General features: G+C 37.5%; 1 non-coding gene and 1 pseudogene across 1 annotated transcript; one reads left to right on the plus strand and one right to left on the minus strand.

The window, feature by feature from the left end:
- Positions 1 to 4468: 4468 nt before the first annotated feature.
- LOC131181348 (uncharacterized) lies at positions 4469 to 27342 on the minus strand (annotated as a pseudogene).
- Positions 9175 to 9282, plus strand: LOC131181855 (small nucleolar RNA R71). Its single transcript, XR_009150330.1, has one exon. It is a non-coding gene; the product is annotated as a small nucleolar RNA R71 (small nucleolar RNA).
- Positions 27343 to 27546: the final 204 nt, after the last annotated feature.

Raw genomic sequence — 27546 nt, forward strand, 5'->3', positions numbered from 1 at the left:
AGAATTTAATGCATGATGCATGATTCCTAAAAATGAGTAATGCATTAACTAAATGGAGGAAGTCTATTTGTATGCAATGTGTACAATTTCTAAGTGATGTATAATGTGTGTGTAAATGTGTTATGTATATGTATGTATGGATGTATATGTAAAATATTTACAATATATGTAAATGAAATGGGATGAGATGTTCCTATACTCAAAATGTGAAAAATGAAGCAAAAATAAAGCAAAAATCAGAATGTGCACCCCCAAACTCAAAATTGGACATTGTCCTCAATGTCTCATGCAATGTGTTATCAAAAGTCAAAGCAAATGGTAATTACCAGGAATTGTAAAGATTAAGAGTAAAAAGAAAGAGTTACCTGGTATGTAGCAGATGAGAATTCAAGATAAAGGGATGCATAAGAAACTGCACAGGTTATGCAGAGTTAAGTGCTGGCCAGAGCATGTGCATAAGTAAGGTGCATAAGCCGTGCGGTGCTGCATAAGAGGCAATATATGTTGCATAGGCTATGCAGGACAGTTGCATAAGGGGAATACAACTTTGTGCAAAGTCTGCATAAGTAGCGAAAGGGTTGCCTGAGCTATGCAAAACAGTTGCATAAGGGGAATACAACCTGTGCAGTGTATACAAAAGCTGCTGCATGGGAATTGGCAAGGGAAATGTACAACCAGCAGTAGAAGTATTGAAATATATACAGAGTATGGGCAAATATGTACAAAAGGGCAATAAGTGCAATGAAAATCAAAGAAGACTAATGTAATAGCTATCTAATAAAACTTCAAGAAAAACAGAATTTAAAACAAACTAATTCAGAATAAACAAACATAATCCAAAACAAACTATAAATGTTTGAACATATTTACAAAGAAAAGGTCCTACAAGATTGAACAAAAGTAAAACAGAAGCTAATCTATGTCTATTGTTTTGCCTTTGTCCAAGGATGTTGCTAAGAAATTTGGTGGCTTCTTGTTGTCGAAATGATGGTGCTGGAGGTGGGGGTGGCATGCCCAAAAAGATCATGAGTTGCTTCACCATTTCCTTCAATTCTTTCTGCTTGTCCCTGGTTTCCATGACAAGGTCAAATAGGTGATCATGACGATCTTTGAGTGTATCAAGACCAGTTTCAAGCTTCCTATCCACAAAGTAGATATCATCACTAAGCCTGTCAAGGTAGGTGAATAAGGCTTTAGTGTTGAATGCAGGAGGGGCTGTGGATGAGGAAGGTTCAGCTGTAGGAGGTATGGGCTGAGCAGAGGCAGCTGGGATGTCCTGAGCAGGCTGAGGGGGTGGGGTAGGTGTAGTAGGGTGCTGTGGGACTGATGGGAAAGGTTGGGTTTCTGGTTGTGCAATAGGCTCAGTTTCTGCTGCAGGGTGGGCAGTATCAAAATATGACAAATTGAACCCTGTTTTGGTTAAGTGTGCAGTATCAAAATATAAAGTGTCCACAAGTGCTGGTATTGAGTGCTCTGCAGGATTAAAACCAAAATGCTTGGCTATGACAGTGATGAGGCCACCCAAAACAATGTCACCTATGGATTTGGTGGCAATATGCAGCACATGCTCACAAAAGAAATAACCAGGAGAAACCTTAACTTTGTGAAATGCACACCATAACATAAAGAGTTCAGATTTTCCTACAGCACCAGAACTAGTCCCTCTGCCCAATATTGTGCTAGCAATCAGCCTATGAATAAACCTAAGTGCAGGGTCAAGTATTTGGGATGTTTTTGATCTTCCAGCAGAGAAAGTTTGAGGTTGGTTTGTGATGATTCTCCAAAATTGGGCAGCATTCCAAATGCCCTTGTTGGCTACCTCTACTCCAGTATGTGGTACTCTAAATAACCCATCAATTGCAAAACCAAAAATGCTATGAAATTGGTCCAATGACAGCTCTCTATTTTGCCCCAAGCATCTAAATTTCATAATTGGTTTATGGTCTACATCATGCAATTTAAGGGTAGCAGAGAATGAAGAAATAAACTCCAAAACTAGAGTTGGATAAACTATCTCCTGTTTATGCACAAATTCCATCCAACCCATACCATCAAGATATGCAACTACATTGTCAAATAAACCAAGGGATTGTAGAGAATCAGCAGATATATACCTAGTGGGTTGTAACCTTCTATCCTTGAGTCGCTTAAAAGCTGCCTTTTGAATTGTATCAGGAAGAGGCCAAGGTAGCTTTGATACCTGTGAAGCTACTGAAATTGGCTTTTTGCTGGAAGAGGGTGTGGAGGTTGGAGCTTTTGGCTTTTTGGGTGGCGGTTCCGACAATGGGGTGGGTGGGTCTTTGCGTTTGGACAGAGGAGGGGCAGACGACATGGGTCACACAGATTTGGAACGGATTTTACGTTTGTATGTGGTTGGGGGAGGTGGTGGGGGTGTCGGTTGTGGAGGGGAATTAGGGTTAGGGGGTATTGTTGACAATGGTGAAATCTGGAGAGGGGAAGCTGGACGGGAATGGGGAGGGGACTCCATTGCCGATGGAGAGGATGGAGAGATAAGGGCGGAAATGAAAATGTAGGGGGAAATTTAGGGTTTACGTGATGAAAGTGCTAGTGGAGAAGACGGGAGAGAGACGGTGAGAATGCCGGAAGGAATGGAGGTTGAAGGACGGTCGTGGGGAGAAGAGTCGGGAAGTGGAGGTGGGAATTTTGTTTGCCGAAAATGAATTTGAATCGGGTTTGTAAGAGACTGCATAAGTGAAAAAATGATTTATGCATAACCTGTGCACTCTTTTATACATGTTTCAGAATGATTTGAACTTCAGAGAAATAGCTTGTGCACAAGTGCATAGGTCATGCACTGTCCTTATGCATGTTTCGGTGACCTTTGAAATTTTGAGGAGTGAAGTCATGCGGGAGTGCATAAGTTATGCACTCCCCTTATGCACCTCTCGGCAGAATTGGTTTTTCAGAAAATCGGGTCATGCAGAAGTGCATAGGTTATGCATTCTGCTCATGCACTCTTCGGCAATTTTTGGAATTTGGGTTAGTGGTCATACATATGTGCATAAGCTATTCACTCTGCTTATGCACTCTTCGGTGGGTTTTGAGATTCAAAACTTTTGGTCATGCAGAAGTGCATAAGCTATGCACTCTGCTTATGCATGTCTCGGTAGCTTTTGAAATTCAGAGTCTTTGGTCATGCAGAAGTGCATAAGCTATGCACTCTGCTTATGCACCCCTCGGCAGGTTTGGTTTTTCTGGGTTTCTGGTCATGCAGAAGTGCATAAGCTATGCACTCTGCTTATGCACCCCTCGGCAGGTTTGGAGATTCAGAGTTTTTGGTCATGCAGAAGTGCATAAGTTATGCACTCCCCTTATGCAAACTTCGGCAGAGAGAGAAAATGAAGAATTTGAGGTTATGCAAATGTGCATAGGTCATGCACTCTGCTTATGCAAGTTTCTAAAGATGTGAAATTTGACAAAATTAGGCTATGCAGAGTTGCATAAGCTATGCACTCTCCTTATGCACTTGCAATAAAGGTGAAAAATGGCAAGAATTGTGGTTATGCAGGATTGCATAAGCTATGCAGTTACTTATGCACAATTTAACAAGATCAAGAATGCAATAGAACATGAATTGCAAGTGTGAAAAATACCCTAGAATGAGGAAATATAATTCTATGAAGCATAAACCATGAGAATTTTCACCAAAAACACATCAATATATACAAAGTGTATCAAAAAGGCATCACACAAGCATGTAGACATTGATCCTACATAAAAGACCTTTGAGAACTATGCCATTTTGACTCAAATTCTGCAAATCAATATTTAGCACATTAAAACTCAAATAAATCTGCATAAAGTTGCATCTAACCACAAATGAGAAATGAACTCTCCAAGTTTTGCCAAGAAAATGCAGCATTTCTACCTTGAATTCTACAACCCAAAGAAGCTCAAAACTGCAAAAATGACTCACTTACCACTATATTAACATTATAAGCACAAGTATTAAAAAGTTACACACCCAACCTCACCAAAAACACAAGCCATTTGCTGCAGACACCCTTTTTGCTGCAGATTCCATTTTTTTTTTTTGCTCTGCATAAACCAGATAGCAGCTCCTGCACAGGTTATGCAGCAAAAACCAATCAGTTCTTTTGAAGGACAAAATTTTCAAGTTAAGAGTCACTTCCCCAACAGTTCACCAGCCTTTCTTCATTGAATTACATCTACAAGGGACAAGATTTAACAATGTCAAAAATTGAATTTGGGGAGATTTAAGATAAAATAAAATCAATGAAAATGAAAGTAAATTAGCAAAAGCAAAATAAAAGGACTTGGGATGCCTCCCAAGAGGGCTACTTTATAGTCCTTAGCTGGACTTTTCATGAATTTCACTGAAAAGAGGTGAGGGATTGGAGAGCTTGTAACAGCTTGCTCCTATTATTGGGTCTCCAGTTATGTAATGTTTCAATCTATGCCCATTGACCTTAAAATTCCCAGATTTTTCACTCCAAATTTCAATTGCTCCATAAGGGAAAACCTTAGAAACTTTATACGGACCAGTCCACCTTGACTTAAGTTTTCCAGGGAACAATTTCAATCTTGAGTTGAACAACAAAACTGAATCACCTTCTTTGAATTCCTTTTTCCTCAGATGCTTATCATGCCAAACTTTAGTTCTTTCTTTGTAAATACGGGCACTTTCATAAGCATCCATCCTCAATTCCTCAAGCTCATTAAGTTGTAACAACCTTTTCTCACTAGCTTGCTTAAGATCAAAATTCAAGGTCTGAATGGCCCAATATGCTCTATGTTCTAGCTCAACAGGTAAATGACAAGACTTACCATACACCAACCTAAAGGGAGTAGTTCCTATAGGGGTTTTGTAGGCAGTCCTATATGCCCATAAAGCATCATCTAGTTTGATACACCAATCTTTCCGAGAATTGTTCACTATTTTCTCCAAAATATGCTTGAGCTCTCTGTTAGAAATTTCAACTTGTCCTGAAGTTTGAGGGTGGTATGGGGCAGCTATCTTGTGCACTACACCATACATCCTCATTAGGCTCTCAAATTACTTATTGCAAAAATGGGAACCCCCATCACTAATTATAGCCCTAGGAGCTCCAAATCTGCTCAAGACAAATTTCTTCAAGAATTTCACTACCACTCTAGCATCATTAGTTGGAGTTGCAATAGCTTCCACCCACTTTGACACATAGTCAACCCCAACTAAGATGTATCTATTACCATATGAAGGAGGGAATGGCCCCATAAAGTCTATTCCCCAAACATCAAATAATTCCACTTCAAGAATATTATTTAGGGGCATTTGATCTCTTTTTGACAAATTTTCACTCCTTTGACATTTATCACAATCCAACACAAATTTCCTCACATCCTTAAAAAGATTTGGCCAAAAGAAACCAGCTTGCAAAATTTTACTAGCTGTCTTAGAGATTCCAAAATGTCCTCCATAATATGAAGCATGGCAATGATGCATAATACTCTGTACCTCCTCTTCAGGAATACATCTCCTTATTAAACCATCACAGCATCTCCTAAAGAGTAAAGGGTCATCCCATCTATAAAACTTCACCTCATGCAAAAACTTTTTCTTTTGTTGCCATGTCATTCCTAGAGGTAAAACTCCACAAGATAGATAATTCACAAAGTCTGCATACCAAGGTAGTTTAGCAACAAGAGAGAAAAGTTGTTCATCTAAGAAAAACTCATCAATAGGGATTTCATCCAATTCTTCACCATCCAATTTCAACCTACTAAGATTATCAGCAACTACATTTTCAGCTCCTTTCTTATCTCTAATCTCCAAATCAAATTCTTGTAACATCAGAATCCACCTAATGAGCCTAGGCTTAGCTTCCTTTTTACGGAGCAAATACCTGATGGCTGCATGATCTGAAAATATAACCACCTTTGAGTCAATAATGTAAGGTCTGAATTTTTCCAATGCAAAGACAATTGCTAAAAATTCCTTTTCAGTTGTTGCATAATTTGTTTGAGCCTCATCCAGTGTTCTACTAGCATAATAAATAGCATAAGCCTTTTTGTCCTTTCTTTGACCAAGAACAGCCTCAATTGCATAGTTGCTAGCATCACACATAATTTCAAAAGGTAGGCTCCAATCAGGTGGTTGCATGATTGGTGCAGTGATAAGAGCTTGCTTCAACCTGCAAAAGGCATCCAAACACTCTTGGTCAAATATAAATGGTGTATCATTACTTAACAAATTAGACAAAGGTTTGGCTATTTTAGAAAAATCCTTGATAAAGCGTCTGTAAAACCCGGCGTGTCCTAGGAAACTTCGAATTCCTTTGACATTGGTAGGAGGAGCCATCTTCTCTATCACTTCAACTTTGGCCTTATCAACCTCTATTCCTCTGTTAGACACCAAATGTCCAAGCACTATCCCTTCCTGAACCATGAAATGACACTTTTCCCAGTTTAACACAAGGTCAGTATCTGCACATCGCTGCAAAACTTTAGAAAGGTTAGCCAAGCATATATCAAATGAAGATCCATAAATAGAAAAATCGTCCATAAAAACCTCCATTATGTCTTCAATGAAATCTGAGAAGATTGCCATCATGCACCTTTGAAAAGTGGCTGGTGCATTACATAACCCAAATGGCATCCTCCTATAAAAAAAGGTTCCATATGGACAAGTAAAAGTGGTTTTCTCTTGATCATTTGGATGGATAGGGATTTGAAAAAAACCTGAATATCCATCTAAATAGCAAAAGTAAGAATGCCTAGCTAGTCTTTCCAACATCTGATCAATGAAGGGAAGTGGAAAATGATCTTTTCTAGTGGCAACATTTAATTTTCTGTAATCTATGCACATTCGCCAACTAGTCACTGTTCTGGTGGGAATTAATTCATTATTTTCATTTTTGACCACTGTCATTCCACCCTTTTTTGGAACAACATGTACTGGGCTCACCCAAGTACTGTCTGAGATGGGATATATGATCCCTACATCAAGCAACTTCAAAATTTCCTTTTCAACAACTTCTTTCATATTTGGGTGCAACCTCCTCTGATGTTCAATAGATGGCTTACAATTTTCTTCTAAAATGATTCTATGCATGCAAAAATGTGGGCTTATTCCCTTAATGTCATCTATGGTGTATCCTAAGACTTTCCTAAATTGCCTCAACACTCTTAACAACTTATCAGCCTCTAAAGTACTCAAGTTTGCATTTACAATTACTGGATAAGTGTTATTAGTGCCAAGAAATTCATACCTGAGCTGAGAAGGAAGTTGCTTAAGTTCTACCTTAGGTGCATCTTCTTCCTTGAATGATGGTTGCTTAAATTCAACTTTTTCCTTTTGTGTGAGTTGAAAAACTGGAGCAGAAATGAATGGTGGACTACCCTCTAAGTGTTGAGCATATGCAGCTACATGAGGGTTGTCATAATCTATGCCTCCTCCATGAACCAAACAATTTTCAAGTGGATCTTCTGGATATTTCTTTCTGAAGTGTTCTTCAACCAGCTCATCAATGATATCAACTCTCAAGCAAGTATCAGCTTCAGAATGATGCTTTTTCATAGTGTTATTAATATTGAAAACCAATTGCTCTTCACCAACCCTAAGAGTCAGCTTTTCTCCTTTCACATCAATCAATGCTCCCGCCAGAGCTGTGAAAGGCCTTCCCAAGATAATTGGAATATTAAAATCTTCCTCCATGTCCAAGATGACAAAGTCAACAGGTATATAGAACTTCCCAACCTTCAGAGGCACATTCTCCAAAATCCCTTTAGGATACTTAATTGACCTGTCAGCTAACTGAAGAGAAATGTGGGTTGGTTTAAGATCTCCCATGTTGAGCTTCTCATAAATGGAAAGGGGCATAAGGCTAACACTAGCCCCTAAATCACATAAGGCTTTTTTAGAACAAGACTCTCCAATGTGGCATGGAATTGAAAACTCCTGGATCCTTAAGCTTTGGAGGAAGTTTCCTTTGGAGGATAGCACTACATTCTTCTCACAAAGCTACAGCTTCATCATCTTCAAGTTTCCTCTTGTTTGAGAGAATTTCTTTCAAGAATTTTGCATAAGAGGGCATTTGTGAAAGAGCATCAACAAAAGGCACATTTATGTAAAGTTTCTTCAAAACCTCTAAGAACTTCCCAAATTGCCTATCAAGCTTGGCTTTGTGAAATCTTCGTGGAAAGGGAAGTTGTGGCTTATAGGGCTCAGGAGGTATATATTTCTCTTCCTTCTCTTCAATTTTCTCTTTACATTTTTCTGCACTCTCTTGTTTTTCACTCTCATCAGTTTCTTTCTCATTTTCTCTCTTCTCACTGTTTTCACTCTTCTCATCATTTATAACTTTCCCACTTCTTAAAGTAATAGCTTGACACTGCTCTCTTGGGTTTTCTGGTTGACTTGGAAGTTTTCCAAAAGATTTAGCACTTGAGGAAGATGTTTGTTGTGCAATCTGGTTTTCCAGCATTCTGTTATGTGTTTGCATATGTTCCAGCCTTTCTTTCATCTCTCTCATCTCCTCATCATGCTTATTTTGGTTAGCAAGAATCTGTTGCAATAAAGCTTCAGTGGTGGAATTTCGTTCTTGCTGTTTTGGTGGAGGGTTCATATTTTTCTGCTGAAAATTAGGCAATGGTTGCCTATTTTGCTGATATGGAACTTGACTTTGCTGTTGTGGTTGAAAATTCTGATTTGGAACTTGACTTTGCTGATTTCCCCATGAAAAGTTGGGATGATTCCTCCAATTTGAATTGTAAGTTTGAGAGTAAGGATTTCCCATTTGCTTGTTTCCATAATTACCAACATATGCTGCTTGTTCTCCATAATCTACTCCACAACTGGTAGTTTCCTCTGCATAAGCCACTTGTTGTGAACTTCCAGCTGATGATGATGAACTAACCAACATACTCAAATCTTCCATCTTCTTAGCAAGGACATTTGTAAGTGCATCAAACTTTGCATTAATCATGTTGAATGGATCAAGATCATACATTCCAGCAGCTTGCCTCTTTTGAGTTGGAGCTGGTCCTCTTGGACTACTCCAAAGATGAGTATTCTTTGCAATTTTCTCCAATAGCTCATAAGCTTCATCTTCATGCTTAATAATAAATTCTCCTCCTGTTTGAGCATCAATAATCCCTCTAATTGCAGGAGTGACATTTGTGTAAAAATTCTGATTTATCATCCATTTTGGAATGGCATGATGTGGGCATAATCTCTCTAATTCCTTCCATCTCATCCATGACTCATATAGAGTTTCATCTTCTCTTGGTCTGAAAGCTGTCATTTGATTCCTCAACTCTTGAGTTTTTCCAGGTGGAAAATATTGTGCAAGAAATGCATCAATGAGTTGCTCCCAATTTGTGATGGAGTTGTGAGGTAAAGAATCAAGCCAATCCAATGCTCTATCTTTCAAAGAGAATGGGAATAGCTTCAATCTTGCTGCATCATCAGACACTCCAGGTTGTTTTTACATGTCACAAATCATAGCAAACTTCTTCAGGTGTGTGTGTGGATTTTCATAAGGATGTCCTCCAAATTGAGAATTCTGAATCATTTGAAGAACTCCAAAATCCATCTTGTAGCTATTTGCATCAATCCTTGGTCTTGCTATGCTCTCTCTCAAGTAATCAAAACGTGGAAAAGCATGATCCATCATACTTCCCCTAGGCACGTTTGCATTAACAACTTCTTCCCCTTGGGCTTCATTTTCATTGTTTTGACCATTTCCAGCATTCCCAACACCAATTTTAACTCTTTCATTAGCCATGTCTGCTTCAATTTCGGTTTCTCTCAAAGCTTCCTTTCTTTTTCTGGTTTCTTTCTTATTGGCCTTACAAAATTTCTCAATTTCTAGATTGAACAATAAGGTTGTGTCACTTGAGCTTCTAGCTCTTCTCATAAAAGATTAAAAGTACCTGAAAAAAAACAAACAAACACAAAATGAAAATATAACAAAAATAAAACTAAAAATAACTAAAATAATCAAGAATTCTATCTTAAACAAACAAATCCCCGGCAACAGCGCCAAAAACTTGATGCGTCCCTACCGTAAGTGCACGGGTCATACAAGTAGTATAGAAAAGATATCGATCCCACGAGGAGTCGTGTTAATGATTGAATTTTGATATAAAAGTTGACTAAATCGAAGTATTTATGAAATTAAAGTAATGAATTGATGGGTAATGGAGTGTGAAATCTATATGTGCAAAATCAATATTCTATTCAACAATGTATTAATTAAACTAAAATTGCATCAAATTGAAATAAGCAAGTTCAAATATGGCAATATTCAAAATGGCAAGTGATTAAATTCGATGAGAAATTAACAATGGTAAAAAGGCGATTCCGGAGTTCGGGATTTCATATTTGAGCTATTTTGGGATTTTAAATTGGTTATCCAATCTTATGAAACTTATGGGTTTTAAGGAGATTAATTCTTAAATCCTTTGAGTTCCCTTTCGAGTGAGACAAAGAGTGCCTTAATCAAACTAATCCTACTTTCGTGGAGTTAGAATTAATTAAGACCCGTTAAGTTCTTTAATTAATCTATGATTCCTCTTAATCCTTAGCCTATTTCTAGGTTTAAGTTAATTAAGTCCAATTTCTTGATTATCTATCACAAGGCCTTCTCCTTTCGGTGCTTCAACCATGGATTATGAACATCACTTAATGGGATCCTACACTAAGCATGTCATTAAGCATACAAGAAATAAATAAAACTCACTAAGACCTCAAAATATGGATTACCCAATCAAAATCCACAAAATATCTCAAATATTACAATCCTTACTCCAGAATCAAAAGTAAACTACTCACTATCCATAATGCTTACAAGATATGATGAGTTTAAATGGAAATAAAGCTTTAATCTAAGCTAAGAAGTAAGAAATTAAACACTAGAAATGTAGAAAAATGTAAGGAAAGAAAGAAATCTGCAAATCTTGGTTGAAAATGATGTGGAAGGTGAAGGTGACTCTTCAAATTCTTCAAATTTCTCCTTTCCTTTTCTGCTCCTTGTCCCCTTCTAAAATGGGATAATGAGACTATTTATAGCATTTTTCTGACATGGAGCCCTAAAATGGTATGTTCTAGGAGGAATTATTTGAAGGAATCTTCTGCCAGCTCATTAATGAACTCTTTATGAGACTGCATAAGTGGACTGCATAAGTTATGCGATCCTTATGCGCTACTGGTTCTGAATTACTTATGCGAAACTGCATGACTTGGTGCATAGGTTATGCACAATTCCGTGAAGGCGCATAAGGGAGGCGAGAATGTGCATAAGTTATGCAGTCTCCTTATGCACATTTCGGCTGGTTCTGGAACAGTGATCTTTCTCCTTATGCAGATCTGCATAGCTTATGCGGCAAGTTATGCACAGTTTGGTCAATGCATATTTCAGCTTGAAAACTTGTTTTTGACATCTTTGGCTGTAGAAGACACTCCTCAATGGCAAAATTCTCTTCAGTCCTTCAAAAACACCATTTTTCCTACAAAACAAAGTAAAAATCAAAAATTGATCCAAAATCGACAATTATGAAAAACTAACTAATTAACTAATGAAATTAGCTAAAAATGACTAATAATCAAATAAAATAGTTATGAAATTAGACCTAAATGACTATGCAAAATATGTGCATCAGCATCCCCTTGCACCTCAGCCTCTATAGATTGATCGACTGAACGATCACCCTCTTCCATAGTCAATGCGAGGATCTTAGACCTCCTGAACAAATAACACAAGGAGATTTCCTCCCGTTAGTGCATTTTTATAATGTAATGTACTGTATGTATCAAACAATGATATTGAGCAGTTGTACTATGAAGAAAGAATATTCAAGTAATAGGTGAAAATAAAATTTAAAAACTTGCTCTGATACCACTAAAACATGTCACACCCTACCCCTCTGTAAGGCATAACATGATCCCCTAGTATACCTAATGAATTACCAACTCCGTCTACTGATAACCCATTAAATACACTATAAGGGCTTTTAAAAACTTTTCTTACTTCTTTTACAGTGGTGAGCACTATTTACAGGTGTTAAAAACCTTTTTTGAACTGAAGTGATAGAACTAACACATTTGAATTATTTGGAATTTCTGTAAAAATTTTGGCAGAGTGCCATCTGTATTTTGGATAAAACAGTTCTTCAGAAAACCTGTAAAAAGCACTTCAATATATTTCCAAATCTCAACTCCAACATATTTCTCAACACAACATATTTCTCAACTCAAATCTACAGTGATTTTTCAAAGACTGAGATACAAGAAATATAATACAATTTTTACAAGCCAAAATAACTCATAATTATTTTACAACTTCAATGTACAATTTGAATTTACAACTGCTCAAAACCAAGAACACTATGTACATACAGTGGTCATACATTACAGTACAAAATGCAAAATGTGGTATACTCATTATACCCGATAATCTCTCGCTGGATGTACTAGCAGCCTAGTCTGCTGCCCTGTCTGTCTGTCTACCTGCGACAGCAATGAAAAGCTATCGCTGAGACAATGTCTCAGTGGTGCACAACATTAACCAAATACAACTTTAAATCACAGTTCATAAATCATATAAATGATGGATACGTAAAACCATAGTTAAATTCAAGACAATGAATGTCATAAGGAATTTAACACAATATCACAATAAATCTCAGTAATCAAAACGTAGTTAAATTCAAAAGACAGTGAATGTCAATAAGAATTTAAACTCCATTTCACAAATTATCAAAGCTCATAATAACACAATTTAGTCAAATAATTTACGAACACAGTGTTGCCAATTCATACACAACTTAAGCCATGACACAAAATTTCCGATCAATGCCGCGTTGTACACCACGACAAAGCAATCACAACCCCACTAATCGAAATCAATGAGGAAGGGAGCCAGCTATATAATGAGTACTCATCCGATCACCTCAACTGGTAAACCAGAGAGGGAGAAAAATAAATAATCACGACTCCATAAATGGAGAAGGAAAATAAATGATCACAACCCCATAGATGGAGAAGGAATAATATGATACTGTCATGCTAAGTATGAACAAAAATCAATTCCAAACATTTTATTCAAATGATTCGTGAGAATCCAATAAATTTCTAAAGTCATAAATTCATTCAGAAAATGGCAACACAATTCATAATTAACTTCAAATTTTCACAAATCACACTAAATCAATTTTTCCACAGTTTCAAACCATTTACAATGCTTTTCAAGCAATAAGTATCCATTCAAACACATTTCCATAATTGAAAACAATAATATACAAATAGTCATAATTTATTTCAATTGAAAAGTTCAAAAGAAATAATTGTTGTGCACAAACCTCTGATAACTATCTCCTGGCCTTGACTCAGTGTTTCCTTTCCTTTCCCTGAGTCTTTGCTAACTGAGAAACACAATTTGAAGTATTTCAGTACTCATTTAAACAGCTTCTAATGATAATGCTTGATAATTAATTCACTAAATTCTATTATTTCCTTAGTCAACCTAAGATGTCGACCCTCGATGCATTCTAGGTAAATTAGGTTTTAATGTTACTAACATGTCACATTTGATAGTCTTTTAGGGTTGGTACATGTTACCAAGTTCATTTCCGTGTATACTGCATTTTCTTGCAATTTGCTGGATTCCGGGATACTAGTTTGACCTAGCCGGACGACCTAGTTCCCTCGGTTTTCAGGTTTTGGTCAAAACTACAAACTTATAGATCTATGTCTTATGGAACGCAGGGCAAAATTTCAGATCATTCTGAGTTATGTAGACCAAGTTATGGTCATTTTACTATTTCTGGTCAAATTGCATCCAAATTGGTCACTTTAGGTCATTTTGGGTCATTTTAGATTCGGCTAGTTTTTGGACCCGAACTTGTGCAAGCTCTTTGAGTTGCTTATGGTCATTTCTGGGATTTGGTGTCTTCATAAGACTTGTAGATATGGGTCTTAACTATTCATGGTTAAAATTTCAGGTCTATTGGACCTGTTTTGAGTGAGTTATGGCCTAAACACTAACTGCTGCCCAAATGGTCAATTTTCAGGCCTCAATTGCACTTAATCCGGATTTGGTCATTTTTCAAGCTAACTTGCAAGTAGAATTTTGGCAAGCTTTCTTCATGAAAGTTGGCACATTTTGTGCCTAGTTTCACCTCCAATTGGTCTCATACCAATTGGAGCCACACACTTAAAGTTATAGGCCTAAAACGCAAACTGCCTTATTGCATTTCTTTCATACACATCAAGGATCACTCCTGACACTTACCAAACTCAATATTCAAGTCAATTCTGGTTGTATCATGACCTCAACATAATTCACAACACATTATAGGTCATTTTGGCAGCTTACAATTACATTCAACATGCACCATAAAGTGCAGAATTTTTCAACTCAATTTACAACAATTCAATCACCTAACCATAACATTTTTTTCATGTCCAACTTCACACCATCATATATACACTCAAACTGCCCTAACATCCAACACAATCCAACATTAATATACCATAAACCAAGCATGAATTCCAGCATTGTTCAAGAGTTAACAACCTGCCGCAATGGTGCCTTTACATTCCATAAATTTCCAAGCTTCAAATTTCAATTCACATTTACATATACTAAGTATACATCACCCAAACAATTTCCTACACAATATACATTTAATCAATCATTTAATTCACCATTTACAAGCAAAAATAAACTGCCTTCAAAGTGTTTCCATGGCTGCCAAAAGTACACATCCCCATTCAACATCAAACCTCAAAAATTTCTCCATAAATCAAACACCCATAACATCCTTACAAACTTTAATTAAACAAAAATCAAAAACACAAACTTACCACTTTCGAAATTCATCAAAACTCCACAAAAACTTTCCTTTCTTGCTGCCTATCTACTGCCCATGGTGTGAGGATCAAAATTAATGAAGACAAGTAAACAAAAATCTAGCTTGAAAATGGGTATAATGAGCCATGCATTTGGGAGGCCATGGGAGGGGTTTGAGCTTTCATGCGGCAATGGGACTTCTCAATTGAAGAAGATGAATTGCAGATTGGTTAGTGGATATACACCTGCCCATTTAGTGTTTAATTTAATCCATAGTGGTCCACTCACCTTAATTAAACTATATTATATGTTTTAATTGATAATTACTCCATTTACCCTCCATTTTTGCTATTTACATTAGGTACCCCTAAATTAATTTTTCATTATATTTTTCAAGTGTACTATTATTTATTTTTAATGGACATTTAGGTCAAAAGACAACTCGGGATGTCAAATGACCACAATGCCCCTGTTTGGGTTGCATTCCCGATTTTTCGGTAATACCAAGTTTTGTCCGTTTTTCGATTTCTCACTTTTCTTTGTACTAATTATTTAATTTTTCTTTGATATTTCTAATGATATTTATACTTCAATTGATGTCTCTTTAAGTCCTAAAAATATATTTTTTTTCACGGTTCCCCGCGGTCCAGGGCCAGTCAACGGTCCACGCCGTGACTTCCTGGTGCGGTTACCCATCGCTAGGGTTCTCGGCTCGCTTAACTTGGTTACATTTCTTTGCTATTATTTTTCCTTTATTTTTCTTGTATTTTCTTTTCTTGTATTTCATTATTTTATGTCTCCTCACTCATATTGAAGTGTAGTTCTAGGCATCCTAGCTGTCCAAACAACACTGGTCACTAGAACAGTAGAACGCACTACCGAACATAGGGGTGTTACAAATCACACCAGAAAAGACTGAGAAAATTTGGAGCAATGGATTTCTTTGGCAAGAGAGAAGATGATTCTGTTGCAGTCAAAAATTGGTTGAACAAAATAGGAAGGGTTTCAAAACAACTCCACTACACTCCAGAACAAAATCTAGAAGCTGTTGTACCTCTGTTGCAAGATGATGCATATGAATGGTAAGATACGGTGTCCAGTGAAGTACAGCCAGAAGTAATAACTTGGGACTTCTTTCTCTCAGAATTCAAGAAAAAGTATGTGGGTAGTGTATACCTGGAAGAGAGAAGAAGAGAATTCATTAACCTGAGGTAGAGACAGCTGATAGTGGCCGAGTATGAAAAGGAATTTGTCAGAATGAGCCGCTACAGAAGGGAGATAATCCCTAATAAAGTCAAAAGGTGTAAGAGATTTGAAGAGGGATTAAATGACAACATAAAGATCATGATCACTGCCTTGGGAATCACAGACTTCACTAAGTTAGTGGAAGCTGCTATAAAAGTTGAAAAGGTTAGAATAAGTGAGTAGACCAGAAGAGAGATACAGCAGAAGAGGGGCCCAAGTCAGTCTAGTTCATCTCCTGCACCTGGAAAGAAGTTTAAGTGTCCACCTGCACAGAGTTCAGGTGAACCACAAAGTCAGGGTCAGACCCAAGGGCCCAGGCCACAGTTCACCCCTAGGAGAGGTTAGTCCACACCATTAGTGGGTAGATCTCCAGGGACGGGGTTCAGGGGACCAGCCCCAGCATCTTTTGCATGTCCACATTGCCTGAAGTGGCATAAGGGGGAATGTTGGAGAATGACTAGTGCCTGCTTAAGGTGTGGGTCGACAGAGCATCAGCTGAGGAACTGTCCACGTAGAACTACTACAACTGCTCAAACACAAGCAGATAGACCAGCTCCTGCACCACAAAGGGGTAGGAAATCTGGCAAATCTGAGGCAGTGGGACCATCACAGAGGCCTGCATCTGAGCCAATAGAGAGGCCTGAGGGCAAACCACCTGCCAGAGCCTATGCCATGAGAGCTCAGGAGGAGCAAGATGCCCCAGACGTCATCAGGGGTACGTTCTCCCTCTACAATACATCTGTGCATACATTGGTGGATCCAGGATCCACTCATTCATACATCTGCATCAACCTACCCGTAGAAAGGGGGATACTAGTAAGGGAGAGTGACCAAGACATCCTGGTCACTAATCCATTGGGCCATAGTGTAGTGGTGAACAAAGTGTACAAGGATTGCCCGTTAAGGATTCAGGGGTATGAATTCTTGGTAGACCTGATTGAGTTACCTTTCCATGAGTTTGATGTGATTTTGGGAATGGACTGGTTATCACGTCATCAGGCAATGGTTGATTGTAAACTGAAGAGGATTTCTTTGAAAACTCCTGAGGGTAATGAGATCACAGTTGTAGGGAAAAGGATAGATCTCTTGTCCAATGTTATCTCAGCCACAGTTGTAAGAAAACTGATGAGAAAAGGTTGTGAGGCCTACCTAGCACATATGGTGGATACTAGGCAGGCTAAGCCAGATCTGTGTAACATACCCATAGTAAAAGACTTCTCAGATGTGTTCCCTGAAGAGTTGCCTGGCTTGCCACCAGAAAGGGAAGTTGAATTTGCTATTGAGATACTGCCGGGTACAGCACCAATCTCTATTGCTCCTTATAGGATGGCACCCACAGAATTGAAGGAACTGAAAATCCAATTACAGGAGTTACTGGATAAGGGGTTCATACACCCCAATGTGTCACCATGGGGAGCTCCAGTGCTATTTGTAAGGAAGAAGGATGGGACTTTGAGATTATGCATTGATTACCAGCAGTTGAATAAAGTGACTGTGAAGAACAAATATCTGTTGCCTAGAATTGGTGATCTGTTTGATCAGTTGAAGGGAGCAGGAGTATTTTCCAAAATTGATCTTAGATCAGGGTATCATCAGCTGAGGGTGAAGGATTCAGATGTGCCAAAGACTGCATTCAGGACCCGGTATGGGCATTATGAGTTCCTGGTGATGCCCTTTGGCCTAACAAATGCACTAGCAGCATTCATGGACCTTATGAACCGTATCTTCCATCCATGCCTAGATCAGTTCATAGTGGTCTTTATTGATGATATTTTAGTGTATTCCAAGACCAGTGAAGAACATGATGAGCATTTGAGGATTGTTCTACAAACCTTGAGAGAAAAGAAGTTATATGCTAAGTTGTCCAAGTGTGACTTTTGGTTGAATGAGATTGCATTCCTTGGACACATAGTGTCAGCTAATGGGATTAGAGTGGATCCCAAGAAAACAGAAGCAGTGATGGAATGGAAGCCTCCCAGGAATACAACTGAGGTCAAAAGTTTCTTAGGGCTAGCTGGGTATTACAGAAGATTTGTGAAGGGATTTTCATTAATAGCTGCTCCAATGACCAAGTAGTTACATAAGAATGTCAGATTTAACTGGAATGACAAGTGTCAGGCCAGTTTTGAGAAGTTGAAGGCTATGTTGACAGAGGCACCAGTGTTAACACAACCAGTGTCAGGAAAGGACTTTGTGGTCTATAGTGATGCCTCGCATAATGGGTTAGGGTGTGTATTGATGCAAGAGGGGAAGGTGGTCGCTTATGCTTCAAGGTAGCTAAGGCCACATGAACAGAATTACCCTACTCATGATGTAGAACTTGCAGCAATTATCTTCGCATTGAAGATATGGAGGCATTACTTGTATGATGAAAAGTGCTACATTTACATAGATCACAAAAGTCTGAAATACTTGCCAACCCAGAAAGAGCTTAACCTTAGACAGAGGTGATGGATTGAGTTCTTAAGGGACTATGATTGTGTGATTCACTACAATCCTGGGAAGGCAAATATAGTTGCTGATGCTACCAGTAAAAAATCCATCACAGCTTTGAGATCATTGAATGCCTGTCTATCTTTGGCTTGAGATGGAGCTATTTTGGCTAAGTTGCAAGTCAGGCCAAACCTGCTAAAACAGATTTTAGATGGGCAGAAGGTAGATGAGAAGCTAAAGGCTATTATGAGAAAAATCCTAGAAGGGAAAGAAACTGATTATGAAGTGAAAATAGATGGGTATCTATATTACAAAGGAAGAGCATCTGTATCAGATGATGAGGAATTGAAAGCCAGTATTTTGAAAGAGGCACACACCAGTGTTTATGCTATGCACCCAGGAAGTACAAAAATGTATTATGATCTGAAACCTCAGTATTGGTGGCCTGGTATGAAGAAGGGCATAGCTGACTATGTGACTAAATGCTTGACATGTCAGTAAGTCAAGGCAGAACATCAAGTTCCATTGGGTTTGCTACAGCCTATACTCATACCTGAATGGAAATGGGATCTTGTCACCATGGATTGTAAGTGGTCTACCTCTCACCCAGAAGAAGAATGATGTAGTATGGGTGATAGTAGATAGATTGATGAAGTCAGCACATTTTTTGCTAGTTAGGACTGACTACTCACTGGAGAAGTTAGCAGAATTGTATATCAGTGAGATAGTTAGACTGTATGGAATTCAACTTTCCATCATATCTGATCGAGACCTAAGATTTACATCGAGATTCTAGAAGAAGTTGCATGAATCCTTGGGTAAACAACTCCACTTTAGCACAGCTTTCTATCCTCAGACGGATGGGCAATCAGAAAGAGTAATCCAGGTAAATAATTGAAACCAATTGAACTAATACAAATATTGAACTGAAATGATAATAATAACATGAAATATATGTCAGGTCCTTGAGGATATGCTGAGGAGTTATGTCATTGAGTTTGATGGAAGTTGGGATAGATACCTTCCACTGGCAGAATTTGCATACAACAATAGCTACCAAGCTAGTATCCAAATGGCCCCGTATGAAGCACTGTATGGGAGGAAATGTAGAACTCCAATGTGCTGGACTAAATTGGGCGAAGATAAACTGGTAGGGCCAGACCTGGTGAAATAGACTGAGAAGAAGGTAAAGATAATCAAAGCCAATCTAAAGGTTGCCTCAGACAGACAAAAATCCTATGCTGATCTGAAGAGAAAAGAAATAGAATACATAGTTGGCGATAAAGTATTCCTCAAAGTGTCACCGTGGAAGAAGGCACTAAGTTTTGGAAGAAGAGGTAAGTTAAGCCCTAGGTTCATTAGCCCATATGAAGTCATCGAATACGTGGGTCCAGTGGCTACCACCAGAGCTGGACAAGATCCACAATATGTTCCACGTATCTATGTTAAGAAGATACTGCTCAGATCCTTCACATTTCATCTCCATGGAAGAAATTGAAGTACAAATAGATTTGACATATGAAGAAAAACCCATACGGATCCTGGCTCGGGAAGTGAAAGAGTTGAGAAATAACCAGATTCCACTGGTGAAAGTGCTTTGGAGGCACCACAACACCGAGGAGGCAACTTGGGAAGGTGAAGAGAAGATGAGGCAACAGTTCCCTCAACTGTTTGCATCAGGTAAATTTCAAGGATGAAAATTAAAATAGAGGGGAAGAGTTGTAACACCTTCCCTGTAGTAACTCCGTACATTCTACTGTTCCGGTGACCAGTGTCGATTCGGACAGCTAGAACGTGCTGAAAAATATTTAAACTAAAGAGAGGAGCCATAATTAACTCAAATATTAATAAGAAAAATTTAGAAAAAATTTTAGAAATAAAATACAACCAAGTTAAATGAGCCGGTGCCCAAACGATGGGTAACCTAGTAGGAAGTTATGGTTTTCGAAACTAGGAACCCTAGACCTAGGGGAAAATTCATAAAATAATTTTTGGGACTCCAGAGAAGGGTCATTGAGGTTCCTATGGTATTAGAATGCCAAGAAAATGCTTAGAAAAAAAAATTTCAATCGGTACAGATAATTTTAGTCTGTTAAGCCAAACGGAGGGCATTTTGGTCATTTCGCCTTCAGAGGTGATTTTTGGCCGACTTGTCCAGTTAAGTAAATAATTATTATGACATAAAATGTGAATAAATATTGCTAAAAATTAAATTGAAAATGAGTAAAGAAGAAAAGGAAAGAAAATGAGATTAAATGACAATTTTGACATCACATGATGTCATCAACCCTTTCCCCACCAATCACAATTAAGCTAACCTATTAAAAAGGGATAATTGAGACAAAAATAATCAAAAGCAATCAGATTCATCTCCTTCATCCAAACCAGTCATTTCCTCTCCTCCATACCCAACCACCATTGAAAGCTTATCAAAGCTTCAATTCCCACCTCAAATCACCTCAAAACCCTAACTTGCCTTCATTAAAAATTATCCCTACCACTAGAGCAAGCTTTGGGCAGCAATTTGAAAGGAAGAAAGTGAAGTTTTTAAGCTTTGGAAAGTGCCTAAGTCAAGGTTAGTGCCAATTTATTCTAAAAATTTTGTGTATGGCTGCCATTGAACATGATGTTGGTGTTGTAAACTATGGATTGTATGTGTATGAAAATTTTAGTTGTTGGAGTTAGGGTTTGAGGCATAAAACTTAAATTTTATTCATATGTTGGTGAATGAAAGTTTAAATGGTCAATTAGTGACCATTTGGCTGTGTATGATGAGGAAATGAAGAGAGTTGTGGCTTGGTATTTGAGATTGGTAAGCTGCCTTGGCTGACCTGCAGGACTAACCATGAGTCCAGCAGTTTTGGGCACCATAAATGGAGTTGTATAGGTTCAATTGGTACAAGGCCAATTGGGCATGAAACTAGACACATAATGGCACAACTTTGGTGAAGAAACCCTGCCCAGAAAACCAAACCAAGTTGGCCTAAAAATTGCCCTAATCTGGGTGACTTGCATTCTGCCTGGGCAAAATGACCAAATGAACAGTGTTTATTCATTTGGTCATAACTCAGTGTAAAAAGGTCCAATTGACCTAAAATTTTACCAGAAGAAAGCTGAGACATATACCTACAACTTTCATGAAGAACACAAATCCAAATTCTGACCATAACCTAGTCATATTGCCAACCAAACTTAGGTTACCAAATCTGGCAGAGCCAGTTTTGCCCAGAATTTTGGATTCTATCCAATCCTGCCAGTTATGGTGTTTAGGCTATAACTTGAGCTAAAAAACTCCAAATGGAGTAATTCAAAAAAGGAACTGTAACTAGACAAAAATAAGGAACAACTTTCATGAAGACAATTTTGCCAAATTCCTACTGTATAAATGACCAATGGAATAGTAAATATGAGGCTTGAAATCTAAAAATTTTGAATAACTAACACTAAACTTAGAAATGGTATTGGCAACCAATACCAATAATTTTAGAATGCAAAATGTGGTATGTTGGGAGTATTAGAACTAATGTACCTATTGTCTATGCAAAAGTCAATATTTTAGTTGACTAATGAAATGAATAGTAATACCTAAACTTAAATTTCAAGAATTGTATAATTTAAAAGTGTAACATGCCCTAGTACACCAAGCAAGATTGGTTTGGATAGGTTGGCATGCCAATTGGGTTCAATTAGCAGTACTGCACATGGCATTATGCCATTATGTGGTTTTATGGCTTTTAGCCATTCTGACATTGTGTTGAGACTTGGCCTTGTGCCTAATGTTATTACAGCTTATTAGCTGTTCTGTTGCATACCGGGAGACACATATGTGACCGATGCTGTGATGGCCCGAGGTACTTGATACCCAGTGCCAGTTTACCCGTTTATCCAGTCCAGTCGTCTAATGTAGGTTACTTAGGCAACTAAAAATGAAAGTGGATAAATTTAATGAAATAATGAATATAACAAGTACAAAATAAGTAAGATTACAAATACTCATCGAAAATTTGTTTGCAATGAGACATCAATACATTCACTGCATATTTATTTTTTGTTATTTCTTTTTATTTTATTATTGGCACCACTAAGCATTATTGCTTAGCATGTTGCTTTTGCCACGCGTAGGTTCTGGAGAGACCGACCGAGAGCCCAGTAAGCCATAGACTGGGTGACACCTTCTGCAGCTCTGCATAGTATCCGTGTCACCTCACTGACATCAGTGCATTGGTAGGACACTAGGTTTTATTTTGGGCATTTTGTAATTAACTTTTATTTTCTCATATGTAATTGAAACTTATGTAATGTATTTTGGTATTAATGTAAATAGTGGAAATTGTGTTTATGAATGAAAAAGTGAATATTTATTTATGACTTTTATATGATTATCATATGAGATGAATGATTGAGAAATGGAAATGTTGTTGAAAAAAAATATTGAGATTTTGTTTATGAAATGGAGTTTGGGATTGATTGAAAATATTGGAAGTATTTTTCACAGGTTCTGAAGAACTGTTTTCTCCATTTTTAGCCAGTACTCTGCTGGATTTTCTATAAAATTTGCGAAACCTCAAATAAATTTATGATTTCAATAAATGACTGAAATGAATTATATTTCACAAATTGTAGTCCATAACTATGAAAAAAAAAATAAATTAGGAAGAATAAAAATGATTGAATTAAAATAGGGTGTTTCGGTATATTGTGTGGCATATCTTGTTCGACTATACTGTAGACGGGTAAGGAGTGTCACAATTAAGTCACAATTTAATATTACAATTCATTCAAAATAATTTGTAGAAGAAAATTTACAGAAATTTCTATGTTGTGCACAAACCTTATACGAGTCGCCTCTTGGCATTGACTCGATGCTTAAGGTTCTTTCCTGGTATTCTTTTCAACTGAAACACACAATTTTACAGTGTTTTAGTATCAGAATTTATCATAAATCCAAAACTAAATTCAAATCTATTTATATCTAGCTTGACTTGACGTTCTTTAAAATTTGCACTTCGGGGTTACTATTCACGACACTATTTAAGTCAATTTGTTGACTTTATAATGCTTAATAGGTATGGGAATTTTAATTTCACCCACATACCACATTTTGGTTACCTAATTTGTTGGTTTTGGTTGTTTTCTCAAATTTTAAGTTTCTTAGGTGAAACTTCCAAAATTTCAGATTTAGTGCCTTATTTTGCACTGTTCCATTGGTCAAGTTGCTGTGGTAATTTAGCTAAGTTTTCTTCATAGAAGTTATACTTTATTGTCTTAACTTTATTTTTATTTTTGAATCACTACATTTAGAGTTTTGTAGCCCTAGTTATGGCCATTTGAACATGGCTGGCCAGATTTGGTGTTACCCAGAATTCTAGGCATTTACTGGATAATGGTAGTTTTTGTGGGTTGACTGCAGGTGACTTTTTGGACAGCTTATGGTTAAAATTTGGGTTTGTTTTCTTCATGACAGTTGTAGAGCTATGTCTCATCTTTCTATCGGTATAAAATTAAGGCCATTTAGACCTTCCTAGGCCAATTTATGGTCATTTACATAACTACTGTTCATTTAGTAATTTTTGTATAGGTCAGTGCGCCCAATTCCAGATTTGGCCTAATTGTTCACTAAGTTATGGTCACTTTTTGGGTATGATTCCTAATGAAAAATGTTCCATTTTGTGTCTAGTTTCATGCCCAATTAGCTTCACACTAATTAGGTTGGTAAATTTTTAGTTTTGGTCTCTGAAAGGGACCTAGGTCAAGCTGCCTATAGATTGACCTTAACCTATCCGAATTGGAACTTGTTTCCAACAATTCATACACACCACAAATGGTCACAATTGACCATTTCTCAACTCAAATAAGTTCAACTGCATCATTTGACCAATTCTCAACTTTTTTTCCAATTTCTTTAAAATGCTCAAACCCTAATTACCTAAATTTCAACTCTAATGCAATTTAAAGTGTATATTCATGATCTATACACCTAATTCACTTCAAATAACCATTCAAAACCATCAAATTTATTCATTTCAAACCCTAACCCTAGCTGGCTGAAATTCATGTTTAGTCCCTAAATAATTATTTTTGTTTGATTTTACACAATTTCTAAGTTAAGTGAGCTACATACACAACAAATAAACTAAGATTTTCAAATTCAATCACTTACCTTAATTAGAGTTTTTCCCTCTTCCCAAACCTTTGATTCCTTTCTTCTTTTTGCTCCTAGGTTGCTTAGCAAGGTCCAAATATAAGATTTAATGGAGGAGTTTATGGATTTAGGTGTGGATTTAGGCTTTCTCAAGCTCAAAGTGGGCCTTAATGGAGTTTTTGAGAGAGAGAAGTGAGAAAGAGATGGGCGGCTGGTTTAGAAAGAAGAAGAGAGTGATTTCTTTTTTTTTTTTAATATTATTTTTATCTTTAATTAGCTATTTGACTTAGTCTAAATCTGTAGGAAAAAATTAAATAAATTTTGACATCATCGATGATGTCATCTAAGTGATGTAATAACACTTTTTCACTCTTTTTTTTTATTTTTCTATTAGTTCTTTAATTTAATTCCCGATTCTGAAATTTTCTTGTCTCCAATTTTATTGGACAGTTACGTTAAGAGTCAGCTCTAGGGGTGAATTGACCAAATTTCCCCTCGCCGGTTCGATCCGGTTTGCAAGTAATTCAATATTTCTTCCAGATCCCTAACCTAATTATTTGACCTGCTTAACAATTCTTTTCTGTGATTTTCTCTTTTCCACTGTGTTCGCAATAGTCTTAAGGACTGCAGTGTCACATCTTTCGATTTGAAATTTGAGTTTAGACTGACCCCGCAGTCATTCCCGAGAAGGTCACCCATAGCTGTGACTCCTGGCTCATTTAACTTTTTGTGTTCTGCTTTTCTTATTTATACTTAACTATTTGGCAATTACCAATTATTTATGTTCAAGGCTTAACTAGGTGTCTTAGACGTGATTCTACTTCTCTTACTTGTCCGGACCGACACCGGTCATCGGAATAGTAAAATGTACTAGGCTATGTAAATAGGGGTGTTATAATAGTCATGGTGGCAAAAAACTAGCTATGCTATTTACTATCTATAAAGCTCAGTTCTCATATAGAGAAGCAGAGGTCTCTACATCTTTCTGCTCTCTCCACCCTGATTACAGTAGGCACAATACACTTGGATGCACAGACACAAGTTGCTGAATCTTGCTAGCTTATGTTAAGAAGATTCAATCTTTTGTATCACTCTCTGCTTCCATTATAGACTTCTCCACCAGGCACCGTGAGCTAAATGAGCTTGTTCAAAAGGTTCATTCTTATTTGAGCTAGGCCAGGGAGAGGGAGGATAGAGTCAAAGCCATTAGAGCTAAAGTGACTGACCTGGAGGAGCAGATATCTCATTTGAAGGTAGAGATCATTGAATTGAAGGTCGAGGAGGCCTTTCTCATGAATTAGAGGACAATCTGCTCGATAAACACATGATAGATAGGGATGTGATCTTATCTGAAGGGGATGCATTGAGGGAGCTAGTTGCACCTACAGATGCTAAGATTCAGGAGCACCAGTCTTGTTCAGATTTCCTAGCTTCTTACCAAAGTCATTAGGCTATCCTTTATGATTCTATTCTTTCTCATTTATAGATTCTTGTCATTTGATTCTTGGTTTTATGAATTGATGTTCTGACTATAGTTGTAGGACATTCATCCTATTTTATGATATGATTGATTTTGGTAACTATTGAATGATAAGCCATGTGTTAGCCTTTTATTTATATGTGCTACAAGTGGCCCAAGAGCCAACCTTAATTATAAAGCTTATCTTATCTGATTACATTAAATGTCTAGCAGTTTATGTCAGCTTTAATAACATTTTTTACATAAGAATCCTATGCTAGTCATAGGGTCAGCTTTTAATGGGTAGGCCTTAACTATTCTCTTTTATTTGTTTGTCTTACATTTCCCACATAGTAGGAAAATATTTTTTAGGTACCTGCCATTGATTGACTTATTGTGTGGCTCTCTTGCAAGGCTTGCCACCCAATAAGCATTACCTCTAAGTATCCAATGCACCTGGAAAAGAACTTCCTAGTTTGGAGACTATTTGCCAAACTATTTGTCTTTGGCACCAATAGGTAACACAGTCTTTTAGACTAGGTCTCCTTGTTAAAAAGTCTGCCTCTTTATCCTTCATTATAAATCATTAATACTTTCTTCTTACATGCGACCATGTGATTGAATGCCTACATCTGAACTTCATCCAAGTTTTCCAGCTCCATGGCCATTGCCTATGTGTATTCATATAGAATAAGGCCATTTTATAGAGAGACTCTGAAAGAAGGAACAATTACCTCTGTTGGGAGTACTACATCATGCCCATAAGTCAAGGTAAAAGGGCTAATCTGTGTTGCATCCCACTTGGAGGTCTTGTACTCCCACAAGGTCTCTGACAAAATCAAGTGCCACTCTCTTGGGTTTCCATCAGTCATCTTCTTTAGGATACCAATCAAGACCTTGTTGGATGCTTCTGCTTGCCCATTGGCCTGGGCATAGTATGAAGTTAAGGTAAACAATTTTATGCCATAATCCTCTAAAAAGTCCTTCATATATTGACTAGTGAACATTATTCCTTGGTCAGTTATGATAGTCTGAGGGATTCTAAATTTATGGATGACATGTTCTGTGATGAACTGAATCATGTCTCCTTGTTCCACTTTCTTTATAGGTACTGCTTCCACCCACTTAATGAAGATGTCTATAGCAATAATAATACAAGTATGGTCCATTGAAGATGATGGATGAATTTTACCTATGAGGTCGATAACCGAACCTCTAAATGGCCATGGTTTTAGGATGGTGTGCATCTCTTTAGCTAGTCTCCTCTTCACTACACCATATCTTTGACATTGTTGGCAACCATTCGCATATGTTATGCAGTCTTCGAGGATCTTTGGCCAATAATAGTTATATCTCCTAATGAGCCTGTAACACCCCTCACTCGACTACAGTGTAGCCGAGCAAAGTGTGCTACATTTGGTGCCGGAGCACCCAAACTTATCTTACTTTAT

The sequence above is a fragment of the Hevea brasiliensis genome, chromosome 7 (genome assembly GCF_030052815.1).
Source record: "Hevea brasiliensis isolate MT/VB/25A 57/8 chromosome 7, ASM3005281v1, whole genome shotgun sequence".
NCBI lineage: Eukaryota > Viridiplantae > Streptophyta > Magnoliopsida > Malpighiales > Euphorbiaceae > Hevea > Hevea brasiliensis.